At 42.1% G+C, this 19,720-nt stretch overlaps 1 long non-coding RNA gene across 1 annotated transcript in view; it reads right to left on the bottom strand.

The window, feature by feature from the left end:
• Positions 1–293: 293 nt before the first annotated feature.
• Positions 294–19,720, bottom strand: part of LOC143643657 (uncharacterized) — a 102,614-nt gene continuing 83,187 nt past the window's right edge. Inside the window, exon 4 of the long non-coding RNA XR_013156310.1 lies at positions 294–528. This is a non-coding gene — a long non-coding RNA (uncharacterized LOC143643657). The remainder of the gene's footprint in view (positions 529–19,720) is intronic.

Here is a 19,720-nt window from a genome sequence, read left to right as displayed (position 1 = left end):
CTGTGCCTCAGGATGCTTAAACTGAGCTAATATCATCACCAAGATTACATTCCTTCTTTTCACATAACCTTGGCCCATTCTGGGATTCTGAGCCTTATGTGAGGTTAGACTAAATCTTTAAGGCGTCATATGATTCTGTCATGCAGGATTCATGAGGAATTTGTAGGGACTTTTGACACTGACGTTGGCATAATAATACCAGGCCATTCCCATCTCAAGTCTCCAATCTAAAAGATCAATGCCAAACAGGAAATTGGAGGCAATAATTTATTCTGAATTCTCCCCCATGGGACTTGCTTTATATACATTGCTACATGTACTCTGATAAAACATTAACTAGACAGAGAAGGTCTCTGCCAGTTTCCTTAACCCCCTGACAAAGGCTTCCCTTTCTGCCAGACACCCCTGGAGAAGAGACCTTCTGGGACTACAGCTGTGATCAAGAATAACTTCAGGGCAGGCCACAGTGGCTCAGCAGGTCGAGTTCTCATCTGTCATGCTGGAGACCCATGGTTCGATTCCTGGTGCCTGCCCATGCAAATAAATAAATAAATAAATAAATAAATAACTTCAGAGGCAGGAGATCAGTTGCAAAAATAAACAAGTTCATAAGCAAAATGTAACTGAGAAGTTAGGATTTAAGGGATAATTATGATTACTGAATTATTATATAGATATTCCTTTTTACTTTCTGGTATATTGGTATAGACAAAAGGAAATAACCTGAAATCTTTAAACTGTAACCCAGCTGCCTTGGTTTCTGATAATGATTGTATAGCCTTTATCTTGTGCCCCTGTGATTATAAAAACCTTGTGACTAACCTTCACTTGTACCAATTTATCCAGTTTTTTACTTTAGAGTCTTATAATCACTAAAACAGCCCCTAATGTTTACTAATGAAGGGTCTTGGGTCAGCCCAGAAATAACCCACCCCAAGTCCAAAGTTATCTTGACAACCAAAACTGATCTAACCAAAATGGGCCCACCTGCCATGCTCAGTAGCTTCAACTTTAACCTATAAGTCACCTATACCCCATTATAATACTAAAAATCATGACTATCATCATATGAAGGCTGCCATTTTCTTGCAAACACTGTAACTAAGCAGTAAGCAATCTCAATAATTAAATCACTTCTAATTACATCATCTGGGCCATTGTGTTCATTATCCTAAAACCTGCCCATCTTTTAACGCTATTAAACTATCAGAATTACTACAGCTCAGGGAGACAGATTTTGAGTTGTTCAGGGAGACAGGTTTTGGGTTGATAGGCCATCTGATCTCCTGCTTCAAGCCTAGCAATAAACATTTTCTTTCTTTGAAATGCCAGTATCTCAGGAACTGGTCATTTGAAACAAAAGAATCCACCTCCTTGTCCAGTAACAATTATGGAATGAAATTATACACATAAAACAATATAAAATAAAATAATAAAGTGAACAAGCTAGATTAATGCCAAAGGACCTCCCACTCTTGGTCTGTACATCTAAAGTCAACTTTAGGAAGGAAGTCAACTGCCCAGTTGATGTATCCCTTCCCAGCTCTTGGGCAGTGGGGGTCAGCTGGGAAAACATTAAGATGAAATAATGTCTGGAATCAACCACTGTCAATGCTGGTGCCTAGTCTGTCGGGAGTGGACTGGGCTCTAGGGGCCCAAGTCGGTGTGGAGCTGACATTGTGGCAGCCATTATCATGAACCCCTATCTTTACCTATTATATCAATCTCTGCAGTAGCACATAGGCCCAGAAATAGTGGGAAACCCAGAAACACAGTAATGAAAACTCAAAATTTGGCAACTAAATTTTAATCGTAAAATGAAATGTCTGAGAACTTAAGTGGTCTATCAGTCCTGGAATAAGGAAATGAACAGTGAGGAGTTAGCAGAGGTCACTGACTGGCAAAGGAAGCAGAAATGGTATAGCAGAGCATGCAGAATCAGGGTGAGGCAGGCAACGGGTTTCCTGTTGTCATTTCTACCCAAGGAGTTCAACGTTACCCTGGGGAGCTGGACATGGCAGTGAGCACATAGCCCACGTGGAAATGGGGCCTCCTATTGTGTGCTGCTAGTGTAAGTACAGTTATGATTAGGGTAAATTTTGAGCAAAGGAAATGGAGGGGAGTCAGTGTTCTGCTAAATGTTTTGTTGTCTTCATAAATTACTAGATAAGTAAATAAATTAACTTATAATTTACTAGATAAAAGGTACTTTTTGATACCTTTAAAGAAGACTAAATTACAAGGACATAGTCAATGTATACAGTAGCCACCATGATACTCATGGACAGACTCAGAAAGCAGAGTCCCTTTCCCTCCCATCCGTCACCAGATCAAAGAGAAAAATCTTCTTCCTGCTCAAGGAGAGAGCCTCTCCTTAGCCTTTCAAATACTCTTCTCATTTAGTGAGAGGCAGACCCAAGATGAGATCTCACATGTCACTTCCAATTTAGTGTTCTCTCTGCCTTGCCATGAAAAAACAGACTTTAGAGCCGAGGGCTCAGAAATAAACAGGTCTCTATCAAGTAAAAGTGGAACATCAAACATTAATAACCCATCTACTGACTGGAATCTACATCTATCCTAATGCCTCCCATTCCAGGGCATCTCACACACACACACACACACACACACACACACACAGTTGAGCCTCAGCACCCTGGTGTGGATGTGGTGGTGCAAAGGTGTGAAGACAGAGCTACTTGGTTATTTTGGTGGCTCTGATTGGCCCAGGTTCCAGGAAACATAGACAGGTACTACTAAAGTGCAAAGCCCTGGGATTGACCCAGCTGCAGGATAGCAGAAGATAATCTTTACTTCTCCCAGAAATGCAGCACAACTCATCCACACACTACCCATCCAGTACCCTACCAGGTCATCATGGATATTGTGTGAGGTAATCACCCCAGGCCCTGTGGACTTTGCCCTTGTGCAAGGACTCTCTGGCATCAGAAACCCACCTCTCCCCTGTGAACTACAATTTGGCTGAACTACAAGGGCCCCTTGTAGCCCCTTCCACTTCCTGCCCGAAGACCCCAATCAAGCCCAGCTGCCCCAGGTAGAGGGAAGACAGACAGCAGGGGGTTCTCTCCAGTCCCAACCCTGCACTGGGGCATGAGGACACAGCAATCTGGGAATGCAGCTTCTACAGCCAATCTCAGAGCTAGTGGGAGGGCATGAGCCTTCTCCTACAAGACGACCCAGGAGAGACACTGGTTGACTCCCTCTTATTGTCACTGAGTTGGAGGTTTGGAGGAGGACAAACACCAGAGGCTAACTCTGCTTCCAAGGGTAGGGCTTGAGCACATGTGGGAATAAATACGAGGTTCCTAGTAAAGGACAAGCTTGGGGAGAAATCACAGCCAAGTCTTTGACCAGGCTCACAGGTCGGAGAGGCCAAGCAGCTAATAGGATGGACAAGGAAGGAGCAGTAGAGCTGACTACATATTTAAATTATGGCCTAAGTTTCTCAGTGACAGGTTTGGACCTCAAACTAACAAGAAAATTGACAATGCCTAATGTTAAAGCCACAGGAGCCAATAAGCTCCACCTGATTGCCAGTGGGAGGCAGTCACGCATCACAGGAGAAGCTCAATTTATGGCATGATGTGAACCTGAGTTCAAGTCCTGGAACTCACCAACTGTGGCCTTGCACATGTCACTTATGCTTTTGGGGATTCAAAGTTCCCACTATAAAATAGGAACAATAATATCTACTCACAGGATTGTTGCAAGGCTGATAATTGAAAACCTATTACATGCCAGGTATAGTCCTCTCAATTCATTTATTGATGATGAAACTAAGGGGCAGGGAAGTAAAATAACATTGGCACTCATTCACCAAACATTTATTAAGTCTCTTTCACAATTCTAGGCCCCTCATGAACAGCAGTGAACCATTGTGTCCTCAAGCAGCCCCCATCAGAACAGAGAAGAGAGGGAATGAGCCAGGTAATTTCAGGATGCTTCCTGAGTGTGAGGAGGGGGACATACTGAGTGCTTTGGGAGTAGCAAGGGGGACCTAGTCTGGACTGGAGCATCAGGGAGAATGTTTCACAGGCAGTGATCATAAAGTTAAGACCTGAAGGCAAAGAGGAATTAGCCAGAGGATAGTGAAAGAGGAAAGAGAAGCAGGAGGAGGGGAATCTGGCAGGTCCTTGGGCTACTTCACAAGTAAATAAGGAATGAGAAGGCCTAGGTACAGTATGTGCTTGGTGAACAACAGACATCCATGAATGCTGTCTCTATCCTCCATTAAGCTATAGAGAGAACATTGAGTATTGCATTGGGATTCAAAGACATCAGGTCCAGTCTCTGCTCTGCCACTCATTTGCTGACTGACCTTGGGCAAGTCACACCTCCACTCTGGCTCTCTACTGTGAAGGAGCAGGTTGGAACGTATGACCTCTGAGAAGTGGTCCCACTTCATTCTGCCAATGATTATCAAGTGTCTTTGATGTGCCAAGCACTTTCCTGGAAGGCAAGAATACATCACTGAATGATAATGACCCTTGCCTAATGGAGCTTACATTCTAGTGGAAGGAAGGCAGACAATAAACATACTAAATACATAAGTAAATAATATAGTTCTTTAGAAGTGCTATGGGAAAAATAGAAAAAGTAGAGCAGGAGTTAAGTATTCATTTTAAACAGGATGATCAGAGTAGGCTGCATCAAGAAGGTATATTGAGCAAAGACTTGAAGGACGTAAGGTACCAAACCATAGAAATATCTGGGGAAGGAGCAAATAGGGAAAAGAAAATAGTAGAGTAAAGGCTCTAAGCAGATGATACCATCCATGTTAGAGAAACAGCAAAGAGGCCAGCAGGTCTGGGGCAGAGTGAGATAGGGGAATAGCAATAGCAAATAAGGGTAGGGGTGGGGTGGTGAGGGGACTTCGTGGCCAGGCAGATCACAAAGGGCCTCTAGGTTCCTTGATGTTGCTCCAAGGCCAAAGCTCCCAGTCACTGGCAACCCTTTGACTTCCCAGGGCCCCTGGGGGGAACTTCAGGGTGGTACCAGCCCAGCTTGTTCTTCCAGATAGTAGCTGTGGCACTACCTCAGGAATAGTTGTTATGAGGCTTGGCACTGAATTTGACAGCTCAGATTCAAGCTTGCAATTCAGCCCTCACACAAACAGGCCACACATTCATAGTCTCTCCTGCCCATTCCCAAACCTCAGCAGTCCTTATACTCTCCCTCTAGCACAGCCTTTCTGCTCGATACTAGGCACAGAGGAGAGAGGAAGGCACTGGCTGTTCTCTGGGTAATTGATGTTTTTTCTTCCAGCCAATGTCATTACATTTAATTGACCTTCACTGCTTACTCCCTCACTTGGAAACCCATTTCAGTCCTAAATTTCTCTCTGTGCCTCTGAAAAGTAAAAGTCACTTAGACCTTGTAACTGAACAATAATTATCTTAGCATTGCAAAGCCAACAAGGTCCCTCACCCCCATCCATTATTTCTCTCCTCTTTCCAACTTGGGAAAATATGAATCAATGCAATAAAATCACTTATTCTTCACTTTAGAGGCTGCACACCAAATTGTCAAGGCCTTTTAAAAGCTAATTCCCTTCCCTTCCCCTCATTCTGTTTAGTGAGTTTCTTTGTCTTTCCCTCAGCCATTGATATTTGCATCTTGTTAGGGTTGTTCTATGGTCCTAAGGAATTAATAACAAATTCATCAGAGCCCATGAGCTGCAGCTCAACCTACTGGACCTACCTGGATAGTCAGCCCACCTTTGCTTCCCTTCTATCTTGCCAGGAGAATGGAGGCATCCCTAAGGACGGAGCCTGGACTGAAGCTCAGATTTGGGGTTCCTGGTCTTACTTTGTATTGCTCAGGAGAATGGAAGAACTGCTCGGAGTCCTGAGGACTGAGAGTAGACTTCTGGAACTAAAGTGGGAAGGCCAGGGAGAATAATAAAAGGATGTGATTTTGGAGCCAGACCTGAATTTGAACTCAAACCTGACCACTTACTGCTCGTATGGCCTTAGGAAAGGGTCCTGAAGTTTCAGGGGGTTCCTAAGAATGTTATAATTGATGAGGGCCCAGCTGCAAGTCATGTTGAGGCTCAGAAATGAGAAGGGACTAAGGAGGGGTGGGTAATGGAAACTGAGAAAGTACAAGCCTGGCATTGAGGCAAAGCCTGATCACAGAATAGATCCTTGAATGGGGATATCAGGAATCCAAATCTGAGTGTTCAGACTAGAATCACTGAAACTTCAGGCTCAGTTCAGGCTGGCATCAATGGTCAAGAAGTTCTTCGTGGACCCTTGGGTTTGGAAAAAGACACTAACTGAAACACTACTATAAATAAGAAACAGAAAATAATAGTGGTTAAGACTATGGACTTGGAGCTAGACTCCCTAAGTCCAAATCCTGCCTCTGCCACTTAATAGCTGTGTAAATGAAGACAACTCACTTATACTTTTATGCTTCAGTTTCCTTGTCTATAAAATGGGGCTAATAATGTCCCTCATGAAGTTGTTAAAATTAATTAGTTACTATTTAAAGGGCTTAGAAAAGTGACTCGCACCTATTAAATACTAAATAATGCTTAGCTTTAAAAAATGAGAGTTCAAAAAGTAAGCATTTTTTTAAAATGCATGCTTGCCTATCATGGAAAATTAACTGCAATTTCCCTCCTACCTACTCATAATATGAGTAAAATCTGCTGATGTTTTTAGAATCCTAGGCATCATCCTCAGTCTGTCCCTCACCCCAACCCCCAAACCAATCAATCTCTAAGTCTTTCTTCCTCTCTACCTCTGACCCAGCCAAGCCACCACCATTCTTCCCCTGAACTATTGCAATATCTGGCCTCTAACTGCTCTCTGGTCTCCCTACCTCCAAAACTTTCAAAATATTTGCAGCAAATTGATCTTTATAAATCACAAATCTGATCATATTGTCCATTTTAAACCATTCCATTGGGCTTCTGCCATTCTCCACAAGAGTAAATACAACTCTTTGGCACACAAGACCCTACATGGTTCCCTACAAATTTCTGCAACCTCATTTACCATCCTTTGCCCTACTCTTTATACTCCAGCAATACTAAACTGCCATTATCGCTCATGCCATACACACCTACTCACACATACACACTCACCTTCTACACTTTGCTTTGCTTGCTCTGTCTGAAATATCCTCCCACCTCACTCCACCCACCCTTCATCACACCACCACCACCAGAAAGTTGCTTGGCTAGCTCCTACATATTTTTTAAGACCCAGATGTTACTTCCTCCTGAGATCTTTCCTTTATGCTACCAGCTGGATTAGATATTTGTATCTGTGAAGACAACCCAAGATAAGAAAGTTCCACATTTCAGCCATTGTTTGTCATTCCACGATCACCCAGTGTAGGTGTAGATGATCCCAGTCACCAAGCAGCTTTTCCTATTGTAGAAATTTGGGATGCAGACTCCTTCTATCTTGTGTCTCCATAAGTCCCTTGGGCCTCTGTGTCTTCTGCAGTCAGCTGGGGGAAGGGATAAGGAGAGTGACAGAAGCAGACCCCTTCTTAAAAACTCTGCTCAGAAGTGGTACACCTACCACCACTCACATTTCATTGGTAAGAACTAGTCAGAAGGTCATTGTTGGATGCAAGGAGAACTGGGAAATGTAGTCCTTTTGCTTTCTGGCTCCAGAGAGTTGAAGAAGGAGCCTGCCATTTGATGGATAGCTGGCCACTGCAGCTACAAGGCCCCTTCTTCATTCTCCCCTGTCACCCACTCCACACATCTACATCAGAGTTTTCACATTGCATGGCTAGGATCTATTTCCCTGTTCAACTCCCCTCCAGAGTATAAGCCCCTTGATGGCAAGGGCCTCATTTCTTTCATCTCTAGGTCTACAGCACCTGGTACTGTACTGAGGCTTAATAATGTTGTTGGATGAATGGATGACCATGGACAGGACCAGCTCAGGGACTGAGTAGGTCTGACTCTACAGGCCAAAGATCTCTCTGTAGGCATCTGTGTTAAGCTTGGGAAGGAAGGAGCTTCCAGGAAGGAGCATGAAGGGAGATCTTTCCAGAAAAAAATAAAAGGCACTGAAAATGATTCAACCCCGCTAAGAGGCTTACATCTTCATCTCCATGGTATTTCTCAGGCAAGAAAGGCCTAAAACTCTAGAAGCAAAGAAAAACATAATCATAAAGCTAACACTTACCCATATCCATAAATGCATCAAACACTACTCTAAGTGTTACTTATGTGTTAATTCATTAAACCTCACAATATCCTTGTGTAGTAATTCATAAATCATCACAACAACCCATTTTACAGATGAGGAAGCTAATGTTCAAAAAGATGAAGTGACACATGATACCGTCTCATTCAGAGGCTTATCTTCCTACCCTGGCGCTCCTAGAAGTCCTAAGACAAGGATAGTTTCAGGTTATCTTCCAGCATCTCTCTCAGTGAGAATTACGTTTTAAGGGAGAACAGACATTTGACTTCCTGAAGGCCAAAGCAGACATTCTGGAGCTTTCTTAATCCCAGTCTAAATGTCAGGATTCAGAGTTGCAAATGGCCTGAAATCAAGCTTCCAATATTCCTCCTCACTTTGAGCTCTAAGCATTTTTCAAGCTAAGAAATATCAAAATTTCTATTGATGTGTGTACCTTACAATGTCCTTTGTCTAAATTAAAGAATAGTAGAGGTGGAAGTCAAATAACAAATTGCAAGACTCTAAACATATCTCAACATGATACTTGTACAGAATTAACAGTGATAATATTGTGACAGGAGGCTGATCTTCTCTCCACATAATGCCCAGAGGCTAGTGGTGCAGAAACACAGTTCCACCCAGCCAGGTTCACATTCCCCACACTGAGTATTTCCATAATCTTACCTGGATAAAAACCATGGCCCCTCCTGGGAAATCAGTCCTTCGAAAATGACAAGAGAAACAGCTGTGATTTGTCATTATAGAAATATATGGTCATTATCAGGCCACTGAGTATTTCTGCAGCCTCCTGTCCTCACTGCCACCATTCTGGGGTCGAAGCAACATACGTTCAGGGCTGAGGCCTTCCAGCCAACAGCCACAGAAGAGCCTGGCTTCCCTCACCCATCACCTCCAGAAGGATCCAGCATCCCCTGTCTCTGCAGGAGCAGGTGCCTTCAGGGGTTCCTCCTAGCCCCTTCTTTTGATGCAAGTACAAGAAGAACAGATTATGAGCAATTCAACACCTGGCTGTAATGCCACCTCACCAAGATGGCTTCCCTCAATACCCTGGCAGAAGTTCCTCTTCCTCCTTAGTTTTCTCATAAGAGGATAGGGTGGCCTGGGCTAGGTAAAAGTGCTCTCTCTTTGTACTAGCCTGGTTTCAATTCATGCCCCCAGGACATCCTACTTACGTGACTCTGAGGTTCTGGGGAAAGAATCTTCCATGGGCAGAATGCACCAGGAAAGAAGCAATCTAAGGAAAATCAGATGAATCTAGTACAATAGTAAAATCAACACTTTACATGTATTAACTCCTTTAATCCTCCCTAAACCTTGAAAAGTTGGTGGCATTATCTCTATTTAATACATAAGGAGCTGAGGCAAAGAAAGGCTAAGAAACTTAACCAAGGACACGTGGCTGTGAACTGCAGATTTAGGACCTACATCAGCCATCTGGGTAAGGGATTATGCTCCTAACATGCTATATTCCTTTCAAGAAGTATTTTTGTGGACTTCTATGTGCCAGATACTGTTTTAAGTTCTTTATCATATTATATCACTTAATACCCACAATACATTATGCCTACTGTACAGGTGAGTAAACTGAGGCACAAGAGGTTAAGTAATATACCCAAATTCACACAGCTACTAAGTAGCAAAGCCAGGACTCAAACCCAGATCATCTGACTCAGAATCTGTGTACTGAGCCTCTATCTATACTACTGTTATGCTATAGTCTCTTAACTATATGCATTTTTACTCTTAATTAGTCCACCTATTAAGGTGCTTAAGAAAGGTGCTCTTATTATCTTCATTTATTAATGTGGGTTTATAGAAGCTAAGCAAATTACAGTCAGTAAAATTGGAGGATCCAGGATTCAAATCCAGCCATTTTCTGCAACTCTATCTAAACCTCTACACTATGGCAACTTCCTACTCTAATCCAACGTCTGCTCACATATAGAACATGTGAACTGGAATTCAATTGTATGATCTACTCACTTGCCACCTCCTGACTCAAATGCCACCTCCTCCAAGATAGCCTCCCTTAATCTCCTGATAGAAAGCATCTCTTCTTCCTCTATTAAATCTCTGAGCTGGTTTTTGTACTGTCATCTAAGGACAGTACTGTTCCGATTGAAATTTCCTGTGCAGAGATGTTAAATGTGCTCTGACCAGCTCCACACCTCACTCTTGGGATACTGGTAAGCAGGAAGCAGGAAAAGCAGTCATGGCAGAGTAGAGGGTCTGCAGCCCAGTGTCCAAGCCCTCATATGAAACAAGAATCACAAGCACTGAAAGCCAGTGGCAGAGCCACAGTCCACAAGCCAAGAAATCCACAGGGCCTGCCAACCAGAGTGGTGAGGGTACCCAAGGCCCAGACAGGCAGAGGCCTGAGGAGCAGGTGCTGATGATGGTCAGGGCAGAGAGCGACAGGACCATCACTGTACTAGTACTAAGGAAGGGGCTGAGCACTAGGGCAGCTGCTACATGGCTCAATGACTTTTTTATTTCACTGGTCCTAAGAAACCATTCCAAGGTGTTCTGGTGGGCTGACCTATCAGGTAACATCAAGTAGCAGCCAGCCTAACATTTTCTGATCAAAAGGAATTCTCCTCTTCCACCTCCTCCTTTTTCATCTCTACTGATTTAGGGCATTTAAGACATTTTATCTTATTTAATCACCATGAAAATCCTTGAAGGTAATCATTATTATTATACCCATTTTATAGGTAAGGAAACTGAGGCTTCAAAATGTTAAGTGATTTGCCCAAGGTCACACAGCTAGAAGGTACCTAAGGTGGAATTTGAATCTAGGTCTGTCTGACTCCAAATTTCACATTCATCCTACTGCATCCAGAGTAGCAAATTAGCTGCTAAATGTGAATATTCTGAAAAATCAAGGTTTCTCTTGTACCCTCTAAGTCCTATGGCCATTTCCTATATGACTCAGACCAAGTCCATGACACCTAAGTCTGGTCATTCAGTAAGAGGCCCATCAGAGATAGGTACTTACAGCATTTGCAAAAGCCATGCTTATCTGGCCGATCTGAGGATAAACTGAGCAAAAATTCTGGCATTGGGGAGGCTTAACAAGACTGAGGAGAAAGAGAGGGGACATGAAGTTACTAAGAACAAAACAAGCTTGTCCTCTGAAAGTCTGGCTCTAATTCAGCACAGAAAGGATCAGACTGAACAAATATGTAAAGTCATCTTAAGGGACAGACCCAGTTCCAGGGTTATAAGATGGGACTTTCACCAGAGAGAGTTCATCAAGAGAGAGATTATGTATACCCAGAGGGGTTTGGAGTAGCTGTGAAGACAAATGTTGGCAGTGCCCAGTTCAGTACAGAGAGAGAGGCTTCCAGGTCAGCCCTGGTCCAAAGACAGCCCAGCCCTTTGTGGACATGGAGGAATCAGACTCTCAGTGAGGATCCTCTGTGCCTTCACAGTTTACATCTCACTTCTCAGCTCTGACTGTTTCCCAAACCTCAGGAACAAGTTCACAGAACTTCCTATACAACCTGCCTTAAGAAGTAGACATGGCAGATCAGGCACAAGACTGGTATCTGACCTACAACATCACCCTCTTAAGATGTAGTTGGTGGGGGTGATCAGATCCCAGTCAACTGGCTGTAAGTACAGGTGAGATGAGATTCTGAACCTGCAAGGGTGAAGAACAGACCCTTGACTACAGAGCACTCACCAAGGAATACCCAGGTTAGCAGAGGTGACATGGGGGAGCTCCTCTGAGTTGCTGGGCTTCCTTACAAAATAAATTCAAATTCAACTCAGAGATGTCTAATCCATGTCACATGTCCTGGTCCAGTCCACCTAAATGCTGAGCATTTGCAGCCTCTCTATCATGCCTTCCAGGAAATTCCACAGATTCACTGTGCTAAGTTACTGGGTGCTGGTAAAGCAGAGAGTAACTTGTGACTGCTTCACTCTTCAGGAAAGGGCAGAGGTCAGTCAAAGGCTTGGATCAGGCCCAGCTGAGAGCTCCCTGGTAGCTGGAAGCCAGACCAGTGGCTGAATTTTCTCATTTATCAGTAGCGGAAGCTGAGCTGGGCAGACCAGGTAGAGCCAGGTCAAAAAGATCAAGCTGCTTTTCTGAAGGCCTTTTGATAATACTAATAACCACTAATTATTGGGCACCTACCATGTGCCAGGCACTGGGTAACTACATGCACTTTTTTTATAAATGGGAGGAGGTGTAGCAAAGCAGCCAAGAACACAGATCCCAACCAGACCACCTAGGTTTGAATCCTGTTCCACCACCTTCTAATTATATGGCCAGAGTCAAGTTATTTAAACCCTCATCTAGGAAATGGGGATAATGAAAGGACATACTTCACAGTTATTATGATGGTTACATGAATTATAAAGTGCTTACAACCAGTTTGCACATAATAAGCAGTTAAGTGTTGGCTATTTTTATTTTGTTTAAGATCATTTACTCTTCACAACAATCCTGTGGCACAGGTGCTATTATTTCCAGAAACTAGACTGGAATCTAAGTCTGCTCAGAGGATGAAAGCCAAAAAACAAAAGTTCTGATATCCAAGAAGTGAGAAAACACAGACAGGTATGACTTTAGGCAGGTCACATCACCCTCTGTGACACAGTTTTCCCATCGATGACTGGTCCCAGAAATGCATCAGCAGAGTGCTCAAAATAAAAGTGTTCCAAGTCAAAATAGATGCTCTTCAGTAATGGCGTACGTGCTTGTGGGAAGGGAGGATCACATCTTGAAGGCCACGCTGGTGGGCATTCCACTGGACAGTGGACTTGGGCCTCCCTCCACTAGATGGTGAGCAATTCAAGCACAAATATGGTTGACTTATTTATCTCTAGATTCTCCAGACTGGACATGGGGCCTGCAACATGGCAGAGGGCATGAAAGCATGGATAAATGAGTGTGCATGGGAATGTGGTTATTCTGCAAGGCAGCACAAGAAATTGGCTTGGAGAGGAAATAGGAAAACTCTGTGAAGTTGAGGTATAAAGTCATTAGGGTAAGCCTACTGCTGTAACAGATTCCAGCAAATATCTCATCATTTCTCCAGGTCTAGGGTGGGCAGGGCTTGGCTCCTCACCGTCATTTGGCAGCAGCTCTGAAAGCTTTAACATGTGATTTCAAGGTCAGGCTTATTGTCTGCACTGCAGTGGGAGAGAGTATGAGTTATATACTGGGGAGGTTTTGTGAGTGATGGTAGGTACTTAAAAAATATTTGAATGGATTGATATTCTCTGGCAGAACATTTTCTCATGTCCTTCACCATCACCACCTCCTCTACTACACAAACACAGATACACACATCACAGTTCAAACTTGTATCCACTGTCAAATCTTTGTCTATATTATTCTCCTCCCCTCTTTTATATTGATTAAAATTCCCCTCTTTAAGGCCTAACTGAAATCCTATCTCTTCTCTATCTACTCTCAACTTAATGACCATATTCTTCTCCAAACTACAGAATCACCCACAGTTAAGCCTATACAATTTAGCACCAAGTCTATTTCTTTAATGGGCTAAGGTAATTCTAGGTTACACCAACCATTTTCCTAGACTTGTCTCAATTTTAGCACTGAAAGCCTTATATCCCAGGAAACCTATCAGTCCCAAGAAAATCAGGACAGTTTGTCACCCTTCAGACTGAGATAAGACTTTGCTAATAGGGGAACACCAGAGCAGCCTTAAAGATAGACGACTCTGTATTGCACCCCTCAAAGGATACAGGTAGACTGGAACAGAGATTTAGATCTCTGTTGTCCACTGTAGAATATTTACTGCCTATTCAGTCAGTCAACCAATATTTTTTTAGTATATTCTATATACCAGAAATAGTGCTAGGCACTGAGGTTATACAATGAGCAAGAGTGACATGGACCATATTGTCAAGGATATCACAGTCTAGTGGGAGAGCCAAAATAATTTTTTTAAATCAAGTAAATAAAATAATTACAGATTGTATAAGCATTTGGAAAAAATATGGAGGAAGGAGAGCTTATGGAATGAATTGCTATATGCTGTGCCATGGGAACACAGGCTCAGGTGCAACAGAGGTTCCTAGCAAATGACCACTTTATTGCTTGTACAGTACTAGGGGTCTAAAAAGAAGGGGAAAAGAGCCCACCTTGGCCAGTCTCCCAGGAAGAACAACCACTCTAGTGAGTATCAGTGGCTCCACATGCCTGCTTCATGCCAGAAATGAGGGACAGCTGTTCTGACTTAGTGCTGAGCTTTTATACACTCTAGAGGGAGAATGCTCTGCCAATAAGCATCCTTTGCACCTTGGCAAGAAGCTGTGACTGGTTAAGATTTAACACTTCCCCCAGCTGTCTGTTGTCTCTTGCTAAAAAGAAACATACCAAACAAACACAAATGGAAACATCCCAAACACCTGCATGCAGACAAGCAAGACTGGAAACATAACAAACACCTGTACACAGACAAGGAAGGGGGAAAAAGAGCAGGGCTAGGTGGGGGCTAGAAGATGGCCACTGTTGTGTCCTTGACTCCCCAGCAGACCTATTTTGGATAAAGTAAACAGGGCAGACCTCTCTGAGATGATATGAAAGCCAAGTTGTGAAGAAATAAAAGGGAAAACTTGATCTGAAGAGGAAGGGGATTAAGTTTTACTTAGAAAAGGTAACTACAAAAACATCATGGCCAATGAGCTTCACACTTGGGCAGATAAACAGGCCTGAAGTTGTCTTTCCAGAAATTCTGGGTAAACATGATATAGCAAATGCATGCATCTAATTGCACTTCCTTCCAAAACTGAACTATCACTATAATAAATACATTATAAGATATAAACTCACACAGACATGGAAAATAGAGAAAAGACCACAATAACAAAATTTGGGGAAATGTAAAGCAATTAAGTGAGTAGTAACTGGCTTTGCAGATCTGAGGAAATCAAAACCTAAAATTGACAGTAGAAAAAATTGAAAGTTAATATAATAATAATAGGCGCAGAAATTGGCAGTACTGGTGCCTCTGGAATTTGGGATGGAGGAGACTAAAACAAGGAAGATTGATCAAGAACTATTTAAGACACAGATCCCTAAATCCCCTCACCAACTCCATGCCACCAGGTGACTTTCCCTGCCCTATTTTCAGAAAATCCTAGAAGTTTATTCTCTTGGCAGGCCAAAATAGAGGGTGCCTGGACTAAGGGAAAACAGGCTCAGTTGAAAGCCAGGATATTATATTGAATTAAATGAACACACAAGCAAAAATTGAGAATCCTATCTTGTCCTGCACTGGGATCCCAGAATATTAGCAATCAGGTCTTTACAGGGAGGAAAGTAGAAGAGTCCATAAGAGAGATCTGATAGGTCCAAGAGAAAAGACTTAAAGAAATTGACATTGGGGTTTCGCCCACAACAAATGGCCTAGCTGGATCACACTATAGAGAAGTTCTTATTTCACAAGTGCTGCACAGGCTTTTAAGCCCCCACTCCTAAACTTAAGCAGATATCCAAAGAAAGAAACCCAAGGGAAGTCCCCAACACAAAGGACAGAGAGCAAAAGAAACAAAGGTGGGGGAGAGGAAGGCATAGCAATCTGAAAAAAAGCAAACTATACAAGGAAGCCAATATTTTAAAAATTATTTTAAAATTCTTAGATTAAAAAAAGATATTATATCCATGACACGAGAATAGGGTGCTATAAAGAGGAACAGGATATTCAGAGATCAAAGAAGGACTTCTAGAAATTAAAACAAGAAAGCATAAATAAGAAACTCAAAAAAAAAGAATTGAAGGGCCGTGGAAAGCTCCTAGAAAGATAGAAAAAGAGAAAAAATAGGAGAATTAAAGTATGAGTCCATTAGATCCAATATCTTAGTAAGAGGAATTCCAGAAACAGAAAATGCAAAACCCTCTGACACCAATTCAAGATCCTCAGATCTCTAGTTTATAAATTTCCAGAATGAAAGGACCACAACAAAATTGATAAAAAAAAAAAATACCCAAAACCAAGGCACATTGATGTGAACTTTCAAAATACAGGGGATAGGGCAGTGCGATGGTGGCTCAGTGGCAGAATTCTCGCCTGCCATGCCAGAGACCTGGGTTCAATTTCTGGTGCCTGCCTATGTTTTTAAAAAAAAAAGAAAATACAGGGGGTGAAGAGAAGAAACTATAAGTTTACAGAGAGAAAAAGCATAGGTCACATACATGGACCTATGGTTTCAAGTTTCTCAAAAATAATTTTGGAAGCCTGGAGGCAGTAGAATAATGCCTTCAAAATTCTGAGGAAAAATTATTCCCAATCTAAAAGTCAAAATTATCGAGCAAGAGGGAGAGTCAAAAAAGACATTTTCAGATGAGCAAAGTCTCAAAAGACTTGTATCTCATACCTCCTTTCTCAGGAAGCTACTGAGGATGTGCTCCACTCAAATTAATGGATAAGCCAACAAGAGAAAATGGCATACAGGAAACAGGATACTGAACACAGCAAAGAGTAAAAGGAATACCTAAGTTGATCATGAAGGGAGATCTCAGGATAACATCCCTGTATCGAACATACAAGGTAATTGTCCACAGTGAGGTCGGAAGGCTGTGAAAATACTGCTTGAAGAAGATGAAACTGATAGAATGTATCATGTGTATGAACATAATGACAGGAAATGTAGATAACCAGTGGAGAGTTTGTGGTTGAATTAGTGATAAGCACATGGAAAATCCAACATGCACACAAGAAAAAGGCAATTATTAACTCTAGGGAAAACAAAAGAGTTATTCAAGAAAGAAGTAATCAAAATTTTTACCATATGGCTCAGACTTGAATAGCTTACATAGTCAAAACACTATAAATACTGAATATTGATCTAACCAAAATTATAATTATATTGAAAGGATGGAAGGATGGGAAGAATGATGTGTTTGGTGAAACAAAAAGAAAGGGAGCTAAATCTTCATTTCACACAGTGGGAAGTCAATAGATGATGCCTAAAACAAGCAAACAAGCAAAAATCAAGAAGTAGCAATTCAAACATGTTGTTGGAGATAAGGCAGTAAGTACCAAAATGCATCCAGAGAAGGTGAAATTGGTTGCCTCTGTGGAAGGGAAATAGGGTATATAGAGACTGGCGAGTGCTTTTCTTAACAAACTTCACAGAAATAGCTGAGTCTGCAAATATTCTGACAAAAATTTTAAAAGATTTTTTTAAGTTTTCCCTGGGTTTGGAGTGGGAACTGAAACCAAGGACAGGATGGTGTTCTTTGAAAGAACCCAAGACCTCTCATGCTTTAACGTGAGGATTATGGCAATGAAATAGTTATAATCATACTGCTATACCTTTGCACCACCTTGGAGTTTATTTATTCATTTATTCAATAAGTATTGGTCAAGAGCCCACTATAAGAAGGCAATTCCACTAAAAGAAGGCTTTTGGAAATTAAAGAGAAGTAATTTGGGCTTGTGACTCCCTTTCTTATCAGTTTTGCACAGGGGCCACCAACTCCTCTAGAAGGGAGAGGATGAGTTCTGGTTCTGGGATGATGGGTAGCAGAGGCAGGTCTTCCCCTATCAGTTGTACTGGATGCTCCTCTGGAATTCCTAAAATCCAACCACCCAAGGATTAATTTTCTCCCAAACTAATTCTCCTCTCACATGCTAAGTTCGTATTTTCCCTCTTAATGGGGAGGAATAGGGAAATATGTGACTATTCTCCTTGTAGAATATTTGTAACCTAGAAAAAGTAATGTAGTTGAGGCTTCTGCCCACCCCACCCCACCCATGACTGGGGAGTAATCTACACAGTAAACAGAATCTAGTCGTGTGAAATATATACTCCCTCAGCACGTCCAGTTTATTGGAAGTCACCAGAAATTTGGGGCAGCTCTCCTGTCCCCTCTGCAGGGAGCTTGCATCACCTCCTCTATTTGGGAAGCAGTTATGACTTCCTTGGTGATGTCTTCTTTCACATCAGAGGTGTCTGAGCTATATTCTAAGGTCAAAATAGAGACTGCCCTAAGATCCAGGTACAAGAAGGCAAAGTCAGTGATTAACTATGCTAAGAAGAAAGGCTCACAAAGCAACTGACTACTCAGCAGGGTCAGCTACTCTCCCATGGAAGCAAGAGAGGAAGGGAGAATGGAGGGAAGAAAGGAGGAAAGAAGTAGGTTCAAAGTGGAGACAATTAGAAGCTCTCCCTCCTCAGTCTATTTAATATCTGTCTTGGCTATCAACCACACCTCTACACTGTGACTCCCTGAATCACAACCAAGACTGAGGGGTGGGGGCCTAGTCAGCACTAAGATTGTTGTACTTGTACAAACTACATTTCAGAGCCAAAAGATGAGCTAATATTCCACTTCAATGTCAGTGGTAAAAAATAAATAACTTCAGGCATGAGATCCAAGGAAAAAGAAGAGAGCTTTAATGCTTCCATAGAGAAGCAAATATTTGCACTTATTAATATCCTGAAACCCATATTGCCATGAATAGTTCCTTCTCTTTTTATTCCATGCCTTTTGTCTAACAGTGATATATTGCCACCCTTTCAAAATCCTGACACAGATGACATTAAAGAAAATTATGTACCTCGGCAAGATTTCTCAGTTGAAATGGAGATAGCTGATGTGTACATTTTTCCATCTAATTAACATCCCACAGTTTGAATATCTGTTATCATGCCCTGGGTCCCATGTGAATGGGTGAGCAAATAGAAAAATCCATAAACATCTTGGCTTACATAGAATGAGATTTTTCTCCAGACAAAGAGAAAAATTAATGAATCATTGTCATCTGCATGGTAGCAGTCATTGGAGATCAGCACAAGCACACTCTCCCCTGTGACCACAACACCATCTCAGGAGAACTTATGCCCAATCCCTGTACCAGTACTTGCTCGTGTAATAATTTTTTCACCCAGATTGTTTATATTGGGGGAAAGTGGGAGGATTAAAATAGGTCCCCACTTTTTCATACTCCTCCATTCAAGAGATATGGATTAATTCTTCTCTCTTATACTTATTGATTTGATTCTAAGAAATATAATTTGGTTGAAATGCCAGTGTGTGATTTATGAGATTAGGTCAGAAAAGGTATTGCAGCTTCCTCCCTGCTTCCTCTCTTGGATCACTTACTCCAGGAAAAAACAGTTGTCATTTCTTGAGGACACTTAGCAGTCCTATGGACAGGTCCTCACAGTGAGGAACTGAAGCCTCCTGCCAACAGCCGTGTGACTAAGTCATCTTGAAAGTGGATTCCCCAGCCCCCAATGAACCTGCAGATGACTGCAGCCTGAAATCAATACTTGCTGCTTCTTCGTGAGCAACCCTGAGTCAGAGCCACCCAGCTAAGCTATCCTGAATTCCTGATCCACAGAAACTGTGTGATATAATAAATATTTGTGGGCTTAAGGTGCTAAATGTTGGAGTAATTTACCATGTAGCAATAGATACCTAATACCTACTGTGACTTCTCTTGACTCTCATTGCCATATCTATGGAAAAAAAATTTTTTCTCCTAAATATTCAAAGGCCAAGATGACTATAGCTTCCACAGTAAGGCACC

Source organism: Tamandua tetradactyla, chromosome 8 (genome assembly GCF_023851605.1).
Source record: "Tamandua tetradactyla isolate mTamTet1 chromosome 8, mTamTet1.pri, whole genome shotgun sequence".
In the NCBI taxonomy this organism is placed as follows: Eukaryota; Metazoa; Chordata; class Mammalia; order Pilosa; family Myrmecophagidae; genus Tamandua; species Tamandua tetradactyla.
Note: the sequence above shows the minus strand (reverse complement) of the source record. Positions and strands in the feature narration are given on the sequence as shown.